Source organism: Zea mays, chromosome 4, assembly GCF_902167145.1.
Source record: "Zea mays cultivar B73 chromosome 4, Zm-B73-REFERENCE-NAM-5.0, whole genome shotgun sequence".
In the NCBI taxonomy this organism is placed as follows: Eukaryota; Viridiplantae; Streptophyta; class Magnoliopsida; order Poales; family Poaceae; genus Zea; species Zea mays.
Genome location: NC_050099.1, coordinates 216,232,208 through 216,245,572, shown reverse-complemented (window position 1 = coordinate 216,245,572; position 13,365 = coordinate 216,232,208). Strand labels below are relative to the sequence as shown.

At 47.1% G+C, this 13,365-nt stretch overlaps 1 pseudogene across 1 annotated transcript; it reads right to left on the bottom strand.

The window, feature by feature from the left end:
* Positions 1-5,854: 5,854 nt before the first annotated feature.
* Positions 5,855-11,792, bottom strand: LOC100502282 (LOC100381929-like pseudogene; annotated as a pseudogene). The gene is made up of 11 exons (NR_159646.1): positions 11,625-11,792; positions 10,045-10,437; positions 9,833-9,901; positions 9,375-9,769; positions 8,946-9,026; positions 8,411-8,634; positions 7,937-8,036; positions 7,600-7,847; positions 7,357-7,458; positions 6,896-7,043; positions 5,855-6,501 (listed from the first exon to the last, which is right to left on the bottom strand). The product of NR_159646.1 is annotated as a protein-like pseudogene (transcript).
* Positions 11,793-13,365: the final 1,573 nt, after the last annotated feature.

Here is a 13,365-nt window from a genome sequence, read left to right as displayed (position 1 = left end):
AGGAGCGTCGTACCGGAGCAAAGGCAGGACAGCCCAAGAACACGAACGCCGCCCTAGCAGCACACGACGTCTTGGGCGGTCCCCCGGTGCGCGCGGCGCGACAGCCGCCCGTACGACGGGCAGATAGCCGCGCTCCGCCCAGCGGTGGAAGGTGGCACCGGAAGCTGCGCCAGAGCCAGCTGAGCCAGCGAGCCCAACACGCTGAAGCTGACGACGCTTGCGGCCGACCAGCCCCACATTGTCGAAGTCCGCCCCTTCCGCTAGGCCGGTGAGCGCCCTCTCCCCTGAATGCTGAAGGAGAGGGTGACCCACGAACCCGTGCGGGAGGTAGAGCTCCGGCTCAGCTCGCCCTCCGCCCCAGCAAGGATGATGAACATCTTTGAAGCTGAGGGCGGGGCAGAGGCCGCGCCTGGCTTGCTTCTCCCCACCACTGAACTGGTGGTCACCGTCTTGGGTGACCACCGGCGAGGGGATGCAGCCGGGCCGCCTGATGAAAATCCTTGAAGCTGAGCGATGGCTGAAAGGTACCAACTTCCGCGAAGTTGCGTTCCTCCAACGATGACAAGACGAAAGCAACGTGGGCGCTCCCCATCCGGGGGCTCGGAAGGTGGAAGGGCGCAATGCATGAGGAGAGTACGAAGACGTGGTTGCCATCCAAGGGGGTCACCCTCCTTTTAAAGGCGACTCTCCCCACTTGCGTCCTCAGCCGTCACGGACTGAGTCTTCACCAACACGCCTCCAAGGTCTTCCCCCTTACGACACGGGGGCTGGGTCCCACACGTCATGCAAGCTGGCCCAGGGCAGAAGAAGCCAAACCGCCGCGCACAGAGCGCGTAACTGCCCAGCGGTTACAAGCACTCCTCCACTTTCGCCCAGACCGGCGGGTGAAAGGGCGGACCGCCATGCAGGCGGCATGCAACCACACCAAGGGGGCGCACCCTTTCGACTCCGACGCGTCCAGCATGGGGGCCCAGGCCCACACGTCATGTAACCGGCGCGCCCGTTACTACGTGGGGGAAACTGCACCGCCACTTGCGCCAGTACCGCGCCTTCTCGACTGCGGAACCGGTGCCGCGACTCGAGGCAACCCTGCGCATGGCCCAACAGTGCCAACCAAGCACATCGATCACGGGTCAGTCAGCCGCGGGAGAAGGCGCGATGGTCGATATGGCCAAAAGTGGGCCAGCAGTAATGGCGACGGCAGGCGGGCGGAAGCAGCGGTCAAGTCGTCTGCAGGCTCACGTCCCCTCCTGGGACAGCGAGAGAGCCCTCTCCCACGGCGTGAAGACGACGCGCCCGTGTTCCGTTCCTCGAACGGCTCGCGCACGCACAACGGCTGCCCCGCGAACCACTCGTCCCGTCGCATTAACTCTGCGGTAGGACAGGCGGCACCTTTGGCAGGCGAAGTAGGCGACGCTTCACCTCCGCCATGATGACCGCGTCAAAAAAGGTGCGCCACGTCGTTCGATTTCGTATCCTTTTCCTCTTCCTCTTTCTCTCTCTTGCTTCAGGGACCGGGAAAGGGGGATACTCCGAAAGGGATCCTTCTCCACGAAGGAAGCGGGCCTCGAGCCCTCCTACTGATCAGAGGTTCGAAGGCTGGCCCCTCGGAAGGGTCCGACAGCCGCCTCAGAGCACTCGGGCTCCGCGCCCACTACTGGTCAGAGGTTTGAAGGCTGGCCCCTCGGAAGGGTTCGACAGCCGCCTTAGGCCACTCGGGCTCCGCGCCCACTACTGATCAGGGGTTCGTAGGCTGGCCCTCGAAGGGTTCGACAGCCGCCTCAGAGCACGCAGAGCGAGGGATGACTCTGGGTACGTCCGATACATGGCCGAGGGCTCGGGCTACGCTCCCGAGGTACCCTAGGAAATTTCCGAGACCAGCAGGAGCGATTCTATAACGGAATCCCATCAGAGGGAGGCATCGAGCCCTCAGACCCTATCAAACGGGACCGGGTCCGGCAAATCACCTGCAGGTACTTTTGGAGCGCGCCTCTGGGCCACTAGCCGACCCTTATCGAACGGGGCACGGGCGTCCACTCGGATCACCCGTTAGCAACTCACTGGAGACACCATGTTCGGCGCCCTCCGTGGGCAACATGGCGCTTTCCCCCCTCCTCCTTGTGGAAAGGTGACGCAGGGGCGTATGAAAAAAGCCGAGTCAGTCCTTGACCGTCCTCTCGCTCTGTGCGGAGGCTCGGGGGCTGCTCTCGCAAACCCTGCTCCGGCCAAACTGTTGACAGCGTCAACATACCAGCCCGAGAACTTGGAACCTGACTATGCACCCGGGCTATGGCCAGTTCTCATGAGGGAACAACTAGACCGGCCGAAGCATCACGAAACGCGCTAAGACCTTGAAGGAGTCAAACCACTCCTTCGAGGCCTCGGGGGCTACACCCGGCGGGTGCGCTCGCGCGCACCCACCGGAACGAAACGCAACCGAGAAAGGCCGGTCCCCTTGCAAAAAAGTGCGACAAAAGCCTCCAAGCGAGTACCAACACTCCCTTCGAGGCTCGGGGGCTACTGTCGGGGACCATAATTAGGGGTACCCCCAAGACTCCTAATCTCAGCTGGTAACCCCCATCAGCACAAAGCTACAAAGGCCTGATGGGCGCAATTCAGGTCAAGGCTCCGTTCACTCAAGGGACACGATCCCGCCTCGCCCGAGCCCAGCCTCGGGCAAAGGCAGCCGACCTAGGAGGATTCACGTCTCGCCCGAGGGTCCCCTCAAGCAACGGACGCACCTTCGGCTCGCCCGAGGCCCAGGCTTCGCGGAGAAGCAACCTTGGCCAGATCGCCACGCCAACCGACCGTATCGCAGGAGCATTTAATGCAAGGATCGACTGACACCTTATCCTGACGCGCGCTCCTCAGTCGACAGGGCCGAAGTGACCGCAGTCACTTTGCCGCTCCACTGACCGACCTAACAAGAAAACAGCGCCGCCTGCCCTGCTCCGACTGTTGTGCCACTTGACAGAGTGAGGCTGACAGCAGCTAAGTCCAGCCTCGGGCGCCATAGGAAGCTCCGCCTCGCCCGATCCTAGAGCTCGGGCTCAACCTCGACGCCGGACGACGGACTCCGCCTCAACCTCGGACGACGGACTCCGCCTCGCCCGACCCCATGGCTCGGACTCAGCCTCGACCTCGGACGACGGACTCCGCCTCGCCCGACCCCAGGGCTCGGACTCAGCCTCGACCTCGGAGGACGGACTCCGCCTCGACCGACCCCAGGGCTCGGACTCAGCCTCGACCTCGGACGATGGACTCCGCCTCGCCCGACCCCAGGGCTCGGACTCAACCTCGACCTCGGAAGACGGTCTCCGCCTCGCCCGACCCTTGGGCCCGGACTCAGCCTCGACTTCGGTGGATCCTCTGCCTCGCCTGACCTCGGGCTCGGACCGACCACGTCACAGGGGGCATCATTACCCTACTCCTAGCTAGCTCAGGCTACGGGGAACAAGACCGGCGACCCATCTGGTTCACCCCGGTAAACAAGTAATGATGACACCCCGCGTGCTCCATGACGACGGTGGCTCTCAGCCCCTTACGGAAGCAAGGAGACGTCAGCAAGGATCCGACAGCTCCGACAGCTGTACTTCCACAGGGCTCAAGCGCTCCTCCGATGGCCACGACATCACATGAATAGGGCACCAAAACCTCTCCGACAGCCACGACGGCATGTACTTAGGGCTCTGGCACCTCTCTGCTAGACACGTTAGCACATTTCTACACCCCCCATTGTACACCTGGGCCCTCTCCTTACGTCTATAAAAGGAAGGTCCAGGGTTCTCGTACGAGAAGGTTGGCCGCGCGGGAGAACGGGCCGACGCACAAGGCTCTCGCTCTCTCTCTCTCCCACGCGAACGCTTGTAACCCCCTACTGCAAGCGCATCCGCCCTGGGCGCAGGACAACACGAAGGCCGCGGGTTCCCCTTTGTTGTTTTCCCCCTTTGTGTTCCGTCTCGCGCCGACCCGTCTGGGCTGGGACACGCAGCGACAATTTACTCGTCGGTCCAGGGACCCCCCGGGGTCGAAACGCCGACACCGAGTGTTTTTTTACACTAGGAAAAGAGCTACTTTACCGAATGTTTTTTCGACGCTAGGCAAAGACAATTTTCAAATCACATTTTAAAGTAGCAAATTAATTCAAATGAAAAGGTTTTCAACTACTAAGTAGTATGATTCATCAATATGTACAACTCTTATTTGATCATTTCTGGATATGATAAGATAAAAATAATTTGTTCACAAAACTTATATCTCTCTCGTAGTTGCTGAAACTACAAGAAAGATGTATAAGATTTGTTAACAATATTAGAACAATTATGTTGGATGAACAATGACCAAACAACCAAAATAAACTTTGTAGATTTTAAAAAGTTATAGAATTTTATAGTTGCTAACTTTTTGATCTTGTCAACGAAAACTATGTCTGAATTTTAAAAATTTAAAATTCGAATTTTTCAAACAACCTCAGATGGAAAACCCAACAAAATGAAAGTTGTAGGTTTTGAAAACTTATGAAACTTTTTAGTTAACAATTTTTTGATTTAAAAACATGTTGTCATGTAAAACTATGTTTGAATTTCAAAATTTCAAATTTTCAAACAACCTCGGATGAAAAAAAACCACCAAAATTAAAGTTGTAGGTATCAAAAAGTTGTAAAAGCTTGTAGTTGAAAACTGTTTGGTTTGAAATCATTTTATCATAGAAAAATATGTTTGAAGTTTTAAATTTTAAAATAAAATTTGTGAACTACAAAGTTGCACAACTTTGGGAGATCAACAACTTTTATTTTGATAGTTTCTTATATTCGGTTTCTTATAATATATAGAAAAGAAAAAATGTAACATAGACATAATTAAGTTATTGGCGGTAGAGAACGTCACGTGCGAGAGGATGGTTGTGGGTTCGAACCCATCAGCCACATTTTGAAGAAGTGTTGAAAAATTGCCACAACACGTGAGTCTTGTGAGCAGGGATGATAACTGGTGCCTCCGCCTTTTTTTTGCTTTTCTAGATATTTTGAATTTATATTTTGTCGTGTTTTTTGGCGAGTATTTTTTGGTACTCGGCAAAGGCTTTGCTAAATACCCGACAAAAAAACATTATACAAAGACCCCGTCACTGATACTTTATTTACTAAGTGGTCTTTGTCGAGTGTAAAAATATCTTTACCGAGTCTAAGACACTAGGCAAAGAAGACGAGTCCGGTAGTGAGCAAGTCTAATAGAATGACTATAGAATCAAGATGTGTATAATGATATGACATGTGTATTTTTCTCGTGCTCCTAGTACTCATACAGTCAACATAAATGATGTCGTCTTGACCTTCTTAATTCTCAGACGAATTATAAAGATGTGTATTAAGAGAAACAACCAGTAAGAAACTATAAATAGAAACATAAAAGTTTTAAACAACTCTAAAGTATGTATCGTTGATATGTCTTGATTTTTTTTAAAAATAATAAAATTAGTTTTATATTTTTTATAAGTTAAGATGATTTTTACGAATTTATAAAGATTAATTTAGATTTAATCTTTTTCTAAGAAATATCAAATTTGTAACTATGGTAAAATAGCATAAATTTGGGAAATGGTTGGAAGAGAGCCAAACAGTTTGTGCTTCTGAATCCAGATTGTCCCACCGATTTCGTTTCCGTATTTTCGACAGTCGTTTTTGTTCCCTTAAGCTCTAAACTAGGTATATGCCTGTGCGTTGCTACGGAATCAATATGATAAAATACATTAATTTGTAAAAACCCTAATTGTTATTCTATACTTTTGTAAAGTATATGTTTACATACCTTAAAAGATATATAAGATTGTACACGTACTTTTTCATTGCTAAAAAATAAACAATGATATAATGAATATTAATCAACATCTTACAGGGGAGACGACACATGACAAACGAAGGTGCTGCATTAAAGGAGTACAGACAGATAAAACAAGACGATAAATAATCAATCATCGCTCACAACAGTTGGTGACATGCAAACCATATACATCAAAAATAAACAGGGCTCAGGCCTACCTAAGTACATCAATTTTGAATTCCGTTGAAGTTATTTACACTCTCGAAATGGTATTTGAAAAACAAAAAAATGTTGAAACGAATCGCTGCTACAAAAGCATTGTTGGGGACTCTCAAAACTTCGGTGGAGTCATCAGGCTTATGGTCAGACATCATTGTATGCTCATCTCTCCGGATGACACAGCTCTCTCACCAAATGGTCGAAAAACGTCGGCGAGCTCATCGAGCCTCTCCTCCAGAAGCTTTGCGTAGAGCTTGAGGAGTGACTCAAGTGCGTCGGCCCTTTGCTGAACTATGTTCAAATGATCCCACTTTGCAGGTGCGTTATCTGTATGCGCCAATTTTAGTGTGCTAATGGGTGATGATTCCTTTGTTATAATTGTGTCACACAACTTTGGCTTTGTTGCTTGATAATAGTGTGGCTTCACATCCTTCCTTTGTGAAGGACACAACCGTGAGGGAATCACTGCATCGGCATGCATGAAACAAATTAGTAGACAGAGATTAAAGGCCAGTAAGGGTAGAAAAATATATTAGGTGAAACCATTTGAGGACAAGCTAAATATGTAAGCAGACATTTGTTGCTACTGTTTAGATAAAGTATCATTGCATTTTCGTTATGTTATTATAGTTTGTAGTACTAATTTGATATTATTTACATATTGACACAAAGAAGGTTTGTTGTTATTTCAGACATTAGACATTTCAAGTGTGGTACAGTTGATCACAGATGTAGACCCATACATTTCAGACATTTCAAGGGTGGTACAGTTGATCAGTGATGACAAATGAGAATAGGAAGAACATCATAGTACTAAAAAATCCTGGTAACATATTCAGAGAGAGAGATAGAGGGGGACCTGATCAATGATTTCAAGTCGTCCGACTAATCGCGATTAATCGCGATTAGTCGGTCTAGTCGGTTTTAGTGGAACGACCAGGGCATCCGACCCGATTAGGTCGACTAATCGTCCAGTCGTCCGATTAGTCGAGGCCCTCTTGTTCAAACTATAATGAGGAAAAAAAAATTTCAGCCTAAAAGGAGGCGAATTGTGTTGATAAACAAATCGACTTTGACTTGAGCTTAATATAGATGTATCCGCACGGAACTAAGTTAGGAATCCTCCTAAGATATAGGGCGGCACTGTTGGCTTGCACTTATACCAGATGAAAATGTGGGCAGAAAATTAAAAAGAAGAAAACATAGTTACAATTTCAAACTTTTTTATTCAAAGCAGTAAATGCATCAAAGCAGTAATGTTGGAGAAGATAAAGAAACATATACCAATGAGAACCATTACAGCCATTAGCCACCGCTTACCTTATAAAGTCATTTTCCATCTTCTGGATTCTTCCAGCGAAGACTTCCACAACCTTTGATACTCTGTCTTCCATTTTCTTAGCACTTGTTTGTTCAGATGGGCTAGTCCATGATAGAGTAAAATCAGAAAAAAGAGCATTTGAACAATAAGGTGGCCCAAACAAGCATGTTCTTCATGCTTATATAAAATAATAACAAGCAAAAACACATAACAACAATGATTTCTTTTTGGGGGAGCCTTACTTATTTTCATCCTCCACAGGTGAGCAAGAGTTATATGATGATGATAATGATGCTACCATGCTGCATGCATCCCTTAGTGTCAACATTGATAGAGTGTATGTCGCACTTCCGTAAGTAGACACAGCTTGTCCTCTCAAAATGGTCGCTGGTATAGCAGGGAGAAGTTGCTGGATCAACTGGCTTGTCAAAATTAGCCTCTTCTGCGGCAAATAATTTAAAGGAGCATCGTCTGGAGTTTATGCCTCATCCTATTCCAGAATTTAGTTTAGCATCAAGATAAATCCCTTGGACCAATATGGACAAGAACTAAAATAGCAGAATCGCAAAGTTGGCTAACCTTCTCAATTAACCGGTTAGCTGCCCAAGCCCAGTCCATCTCAGGTGTGTTGTGAATAAAGTAAAGATTTTCATGCAGCATATTGTTTAAGTCTTCAAAACTATGCATCAATAATTTAAACAGTACAAAGTTCATTTAAACAAAAATCTGATTCACTTCACCCAAAAGATAGTAATAGCAGCAGCTATTAGTAAAACAAAAACAGTAATCGATCGGGTGCCAAAATATGTCTGTAAATACTGCAGTACAAAGTTCATTTAAATAAAAATCATTTCATCTCAGATTTTTTCGTGGTGTAATAAACCTTTTGGGTGAACTCAACTGGGCATCTGGTCGTGTATCAACAAACAGTAAAGAAAAACAGTGGTTGGATGCATCAGTAATTTAAACAGTCCAAAGTTTATTTAAACAAAAACTGCAGTACAAAGTTCACCCACATTTAGTCTGACAAAATCAAGAACAAAGTTCACGCACCTTTTGGGGAACAGGCTTTGGATGCATACTTGTGCTTTGGAACAGTCGAGATACCTTTCTCTTCTCTACATTGCTCTTCCTCGAGGGCCTGTCTCCTGGGCATCGCCGTGCCCCGGAGGCTGTGGACGAGATCGGCAGCGCGGCCGTGGAAGTCCGCGGAGCGCTTCTTAAACCTTGTGTACCGGCGGGAGAACCAAGCGGCGATGAGCTGTCGGAGAGTGACTCTGTTCCAAAAGAGAACAACATAATGGAAGCCAAATCTAATTTATAAGAAAACAAAATGCAGAACATCTACCAAGTACAGGTGGACCCAAGTATTGCAGTACACACTGAAATTGGATGCCTCTGAACATCCATAATAGAGCATAACTGATGAAACTACATTCAATTTGGCATATCCTTTTGCTCCCACATTGAACTAAGTAAAATCTTGGCAACCATGAGGACCGAAAAAACACAGTACAAGTTAAAAATGATGTCACAGACAGGAAAACATGTCTCTAATGCATATAATAAATGACTGAAGTTCGCTTACCTTCGCGATTCCAGTTGGTTTTAGAGCTCCTTGCATGTCTTGCTTATTTGCAAAAATCAACAATGAAGCTCCAACTAGTCTCTGTTAAAATCAATACAGTAAGGATCAACAATAGAACACTCCCTAGATAGGTAAACCTTTATCCTACAGTGTCAAAGAGACATCATTCTTTACTGCCAAATAAATGGCATTGTACTTGCTTTGTGGTTTACAATTTCTATGCACAAAGATATAGAGCTTGATACCATCGAGAGAAAAAATATCTATTCCAGTTCATTAACCAAGAGACCTCTATCATTAAGTAAATGGGCTTTGATACTAATCCAGTAGCATTATTCATTTATATCAATTACAGGACCTCTACCATTTCGAGTAGAAATTAAGTTCATCACCATTGCTTAGAGGTCTGCTGATACCGTAATAGCATACCTCTTCTTTCAAGAGATTGTGGAGTTCAGCACGGCAATCATCAAGCCTCCTTATGTGTGAACTATCAGCAAACCAAACTAACCCATTAGTCTGCTCAAAGAATTTTCTCCAGTAAGACATGATTGTCTTCTGTCCTCCAACATCCCATACGTTCAAACAGTATCTAAGATAAACTACATTTAAATAATTAATCAGACCCGCCTGCAGTAATATGGAAAAACATGATTGACAGATAAGAAAACAAAATGCAGAACCAGGCGGGAGAACCAGGTGACGATGAGCTGTCAGAGAGTGGCGTTGGGGGTGAGGGCGTCGTCCCAGAGCTCCTGCATCGTGGTCGGGCAGGTCCGGTTGCCCAGGGCGAGCCACCGCGAGATGTTGGCCTGCTCGTACGTCTGCCCCATGCAAACATAGTTAGGAGAATACATCAAAAGAGAATAATATTGTGAAGAAAATACCTTTCTAATTGCATCCACTTCATAAAGCAAGAACCGACTAAACTACTCCTGCTCCTCACTGGCATGTCTCTACAAATCAAGGAAACAAGTAAAATAACTCCAGGATTCTTCTCCAAGTACAAACTCGATGCAGCTTGAGTAAACCAGATCAACAAGATTACATGTTATTTTAAAAAATACAAATGTTTCGGGGATAATTTACTGAAGTATACCTTATATGTTTCATAGCCTCCATCAGTACCTCCATGTGTTTCTGACCAAACCGACCTTCCTTTCAGATTGTATTCATATAGTTATGTTGATTAATGGGTGTTGTCATATTCATATAGCAGCAACTCCTCTTGGACCATAAAAATCCATGAGCTAACTAACAAGAAAAAATGTGCCTCAGTCATTGAGACGTTCCCCTCCATCTGCCAAGACTAATTTCTATGACCCCTTTCCTTTCCTCATTGAATTAATAGAGAGCAGATCTGCATATGGTGCGTTGGTGATGTCCTCCAAGCTTGAAAACATGTCATCCCTGACCTCTTCCAAAAGTGGCCCAAACATCGTGATCTAGGAAACATTGTTCCTGGTGGGCATCCGCTCAAACAGCTCCCCTCCTAACAACAGCAAATAAAATTAAGACCAATGCTAACAACATTACAGGAGACAGATCCAAATTTCTGTGTGTATTCTAACAAATCTGAAAATAAAAAAGTCACTGACCATAACCGTCTGAAGCATCTGCAAAGCTAGTAAAAATGTAGTACAAATTGAAACATTACATCAAATTAAATCTTTGCATGCTAATAGGAAGAGGGGATTGGACAATAGTGTTTAGTTTGACTGCTTGGGTGTCTCATCTCACATCGTGCACCCCCTCTCATAGGCATCGAACCTCATTGGTGCCCCTATCTCCTCTTCCTCCTCGAGGCTATGGATCATGAAGGTGGGGGTGGGGTGAAGTCCGAGCATTGGCTAAATGGCTGCTAGCATACCTTATGATTTTGTAGTCGTTGGCTCCATGTGCTCGGCCTCGGTAGACAGGAAGAGGTGCGGAGTAGGTCCAGTGGAGGTCCTCCCTCGCCATCCACGCACCATCCTCGTCGTCCGGTGGATAAACCATGTCTTCATATTGTGAACTCCAAATGCATGGCTGGGCGGGGTCGGTAGCGACGGGGCGTGCTGCAGAGGCGGCAGCACATCCATCGGGTGGGATAGCGCAGGCGCGGCGGCGCTGCGCTGGGAGTAGAGGGGGAGGACGGAGGGGTCAACGTTGGGGCGGTGCGGAGGCCACAAATGGAAAGGCAGAGGTGGTAGAGGGGGGCCACGCTCGTTGTCGTCGCTGTCGCGGCCGAGGGAATGGCTTGGGGAGGGGCATCGGATTTGAGGTGCTCAGGATGGGGAGGTCGCGCGGTTGTTGTTCCCTCGCATCACGCTGTAGGGATCTGAGGCGGAGGCGAATGTGGATCTGGGAGCTAGGGTCGGCGTGCGAAGGGAGCGGTTTCTGGCGCCGATGACAGGGGTTACGGAGGCGGGGGGCATGGGCGTGGCCTGCGAGGATGGCGAGCGACGCGCCGACGCCGAGATTGGCGGGGGGATGGGGGGCGAGGGCTCGCTGGCGCCGATACCCGGGTAGCCGACCCACACGACACGGCGTGCGGCTCGCTGGCGCCGATGAGAGGAGGGAGGGGGAAGCAAGCGGTCGGTGCTTGTCGCAACGGCGGGGATGTTGGCGGCGGCGCTACTAAACTCTAGACCCTAGAGATGAAATAAACGTGTACCCGAGAGATAGGGAGAGTGATGCCTGGTTCCCGTCGATGCCATGGCAAGCGCCGCCCTTGCTCGCGTCGTAGAGAAGAGAGTGCACCAGAAATCCGAGACGACGGTAAGCGCGTCGGAGAGCGGGGTGGAGGTCGACGCGGAGGCAACAAAGAGGAGGGAGGCGAGCGCGACGGCGGGGACGTGCGAAGCGCGCGGGCGAGGATCACTACAACACTTGTGACCTTCTGTGACGTTGTCTTTATGTCACCAAACCTTAAATTTATGTCACTTTTTAAAATTTATGACATCTCCATGACGAAAACCACTTCGTCACCTATCATGCGTGGCATTGCATGATCTATGACGTTTCATGTTTTTTTCGTCATAAATTTAGTGACGTATTATATGTCGTCATAGTTTTGTGACACGCTATTTTCGTCACTAGCAATCTCCAAAAAATGCCACATCATGCTTCCATTCCACATAGGATACAAAACGTCATAAAATTAAACACGCGCATGACATGGCATGACTGATATTTTACGTGGCATCTATGCTTGTGACAATTTTGTTCATCACAAAGTATTTGGCCACAAGCCAATTTGTTTCACCATATTTTTTGTCTGTTTACTTTTGAATTTGTAGCCAACAACGCAGAAACAGTTGATCGAAGCCCTACTGCTGGAACCAATGCTAGGTTGCAGTAGAACCCAACCAATTTATTTCAGTGTACTTAGCAACATATATCATAGATATCATTTATCAAGAACCAAACCCTTCAAAATTTTCAAAACTAGCATCATGTTTCATCAAACAAGCATCAAGTAGAGTGCTAAGGATAGTACTAAAAGGACAGCAAAATTAGTGCCATACAACAGCAATATGAGATACAAGGGCCACACTAAAATGATTCGACCAACTTATTATTGAGGCTAAAGAGACGACGAAGGAGAGCATTAGTCTCATCTACTCCTTTTTGCAGATCATTGATCTTTTCTAACTCTGGACGTCTCTTGCCTTCAGCGATGACCAGTGGAATCTGTGTTTAAGCCTTGGCTTATTCCTTCCAATTGCATGCCCATACTTTTCCCCCTTATCCATTTATTTGTCATGGCATCTGTTTGGCCTAAATATAATGAACATTTTCACACAATTAGTGCACATTATAATTAGTTTAATGCAAATTTGTAGAACATGTTTATTGTAGGATGGATCATTGTTTTCTTGCCTTCATCACATATTTGAATCTCGTCATCATGTTGTGCAGGACAATTGGCAAAAATCAATGTGTGTTCTTCTGTATTTGTAGTTAAACCATGTAGATCTTTCTCAGCTAAGGATAGTTCCTTTGTCTTCTACCTAGTTATTCTACCAACTTGGTCTTCTGCATTAGGTGCTAGCACTTTCTTGGATCCTTTTGTTCCTCCAGAACCAGTACACATGTGGGTGTTCCTTCTTTGACAGTTGAAAGGTACACCCTACATGGCCCCTAGGAATAATAAAATAATTAAACCCAAATTGATCTTATTTCACATTGAACACAAATAAGTAATAACAACGAAGGGGTAAATAAACCTAAGTACCTTATTAGCCACATGATGAACATTATCCTCGTTATGATGAGGTTCTTACAATGGATCAAAGTCTTCACAAGTGCTAGAGTTCTTCCTTGTATTACCTGATCGAGTAAGTGATGTTAATCCAGTTATACCAAGGCTGATCAACATTTTGTTGTTCCTGATCACCTTTAAAGCCCTCTCCTTTTCATACTGGGTAATTGGCAT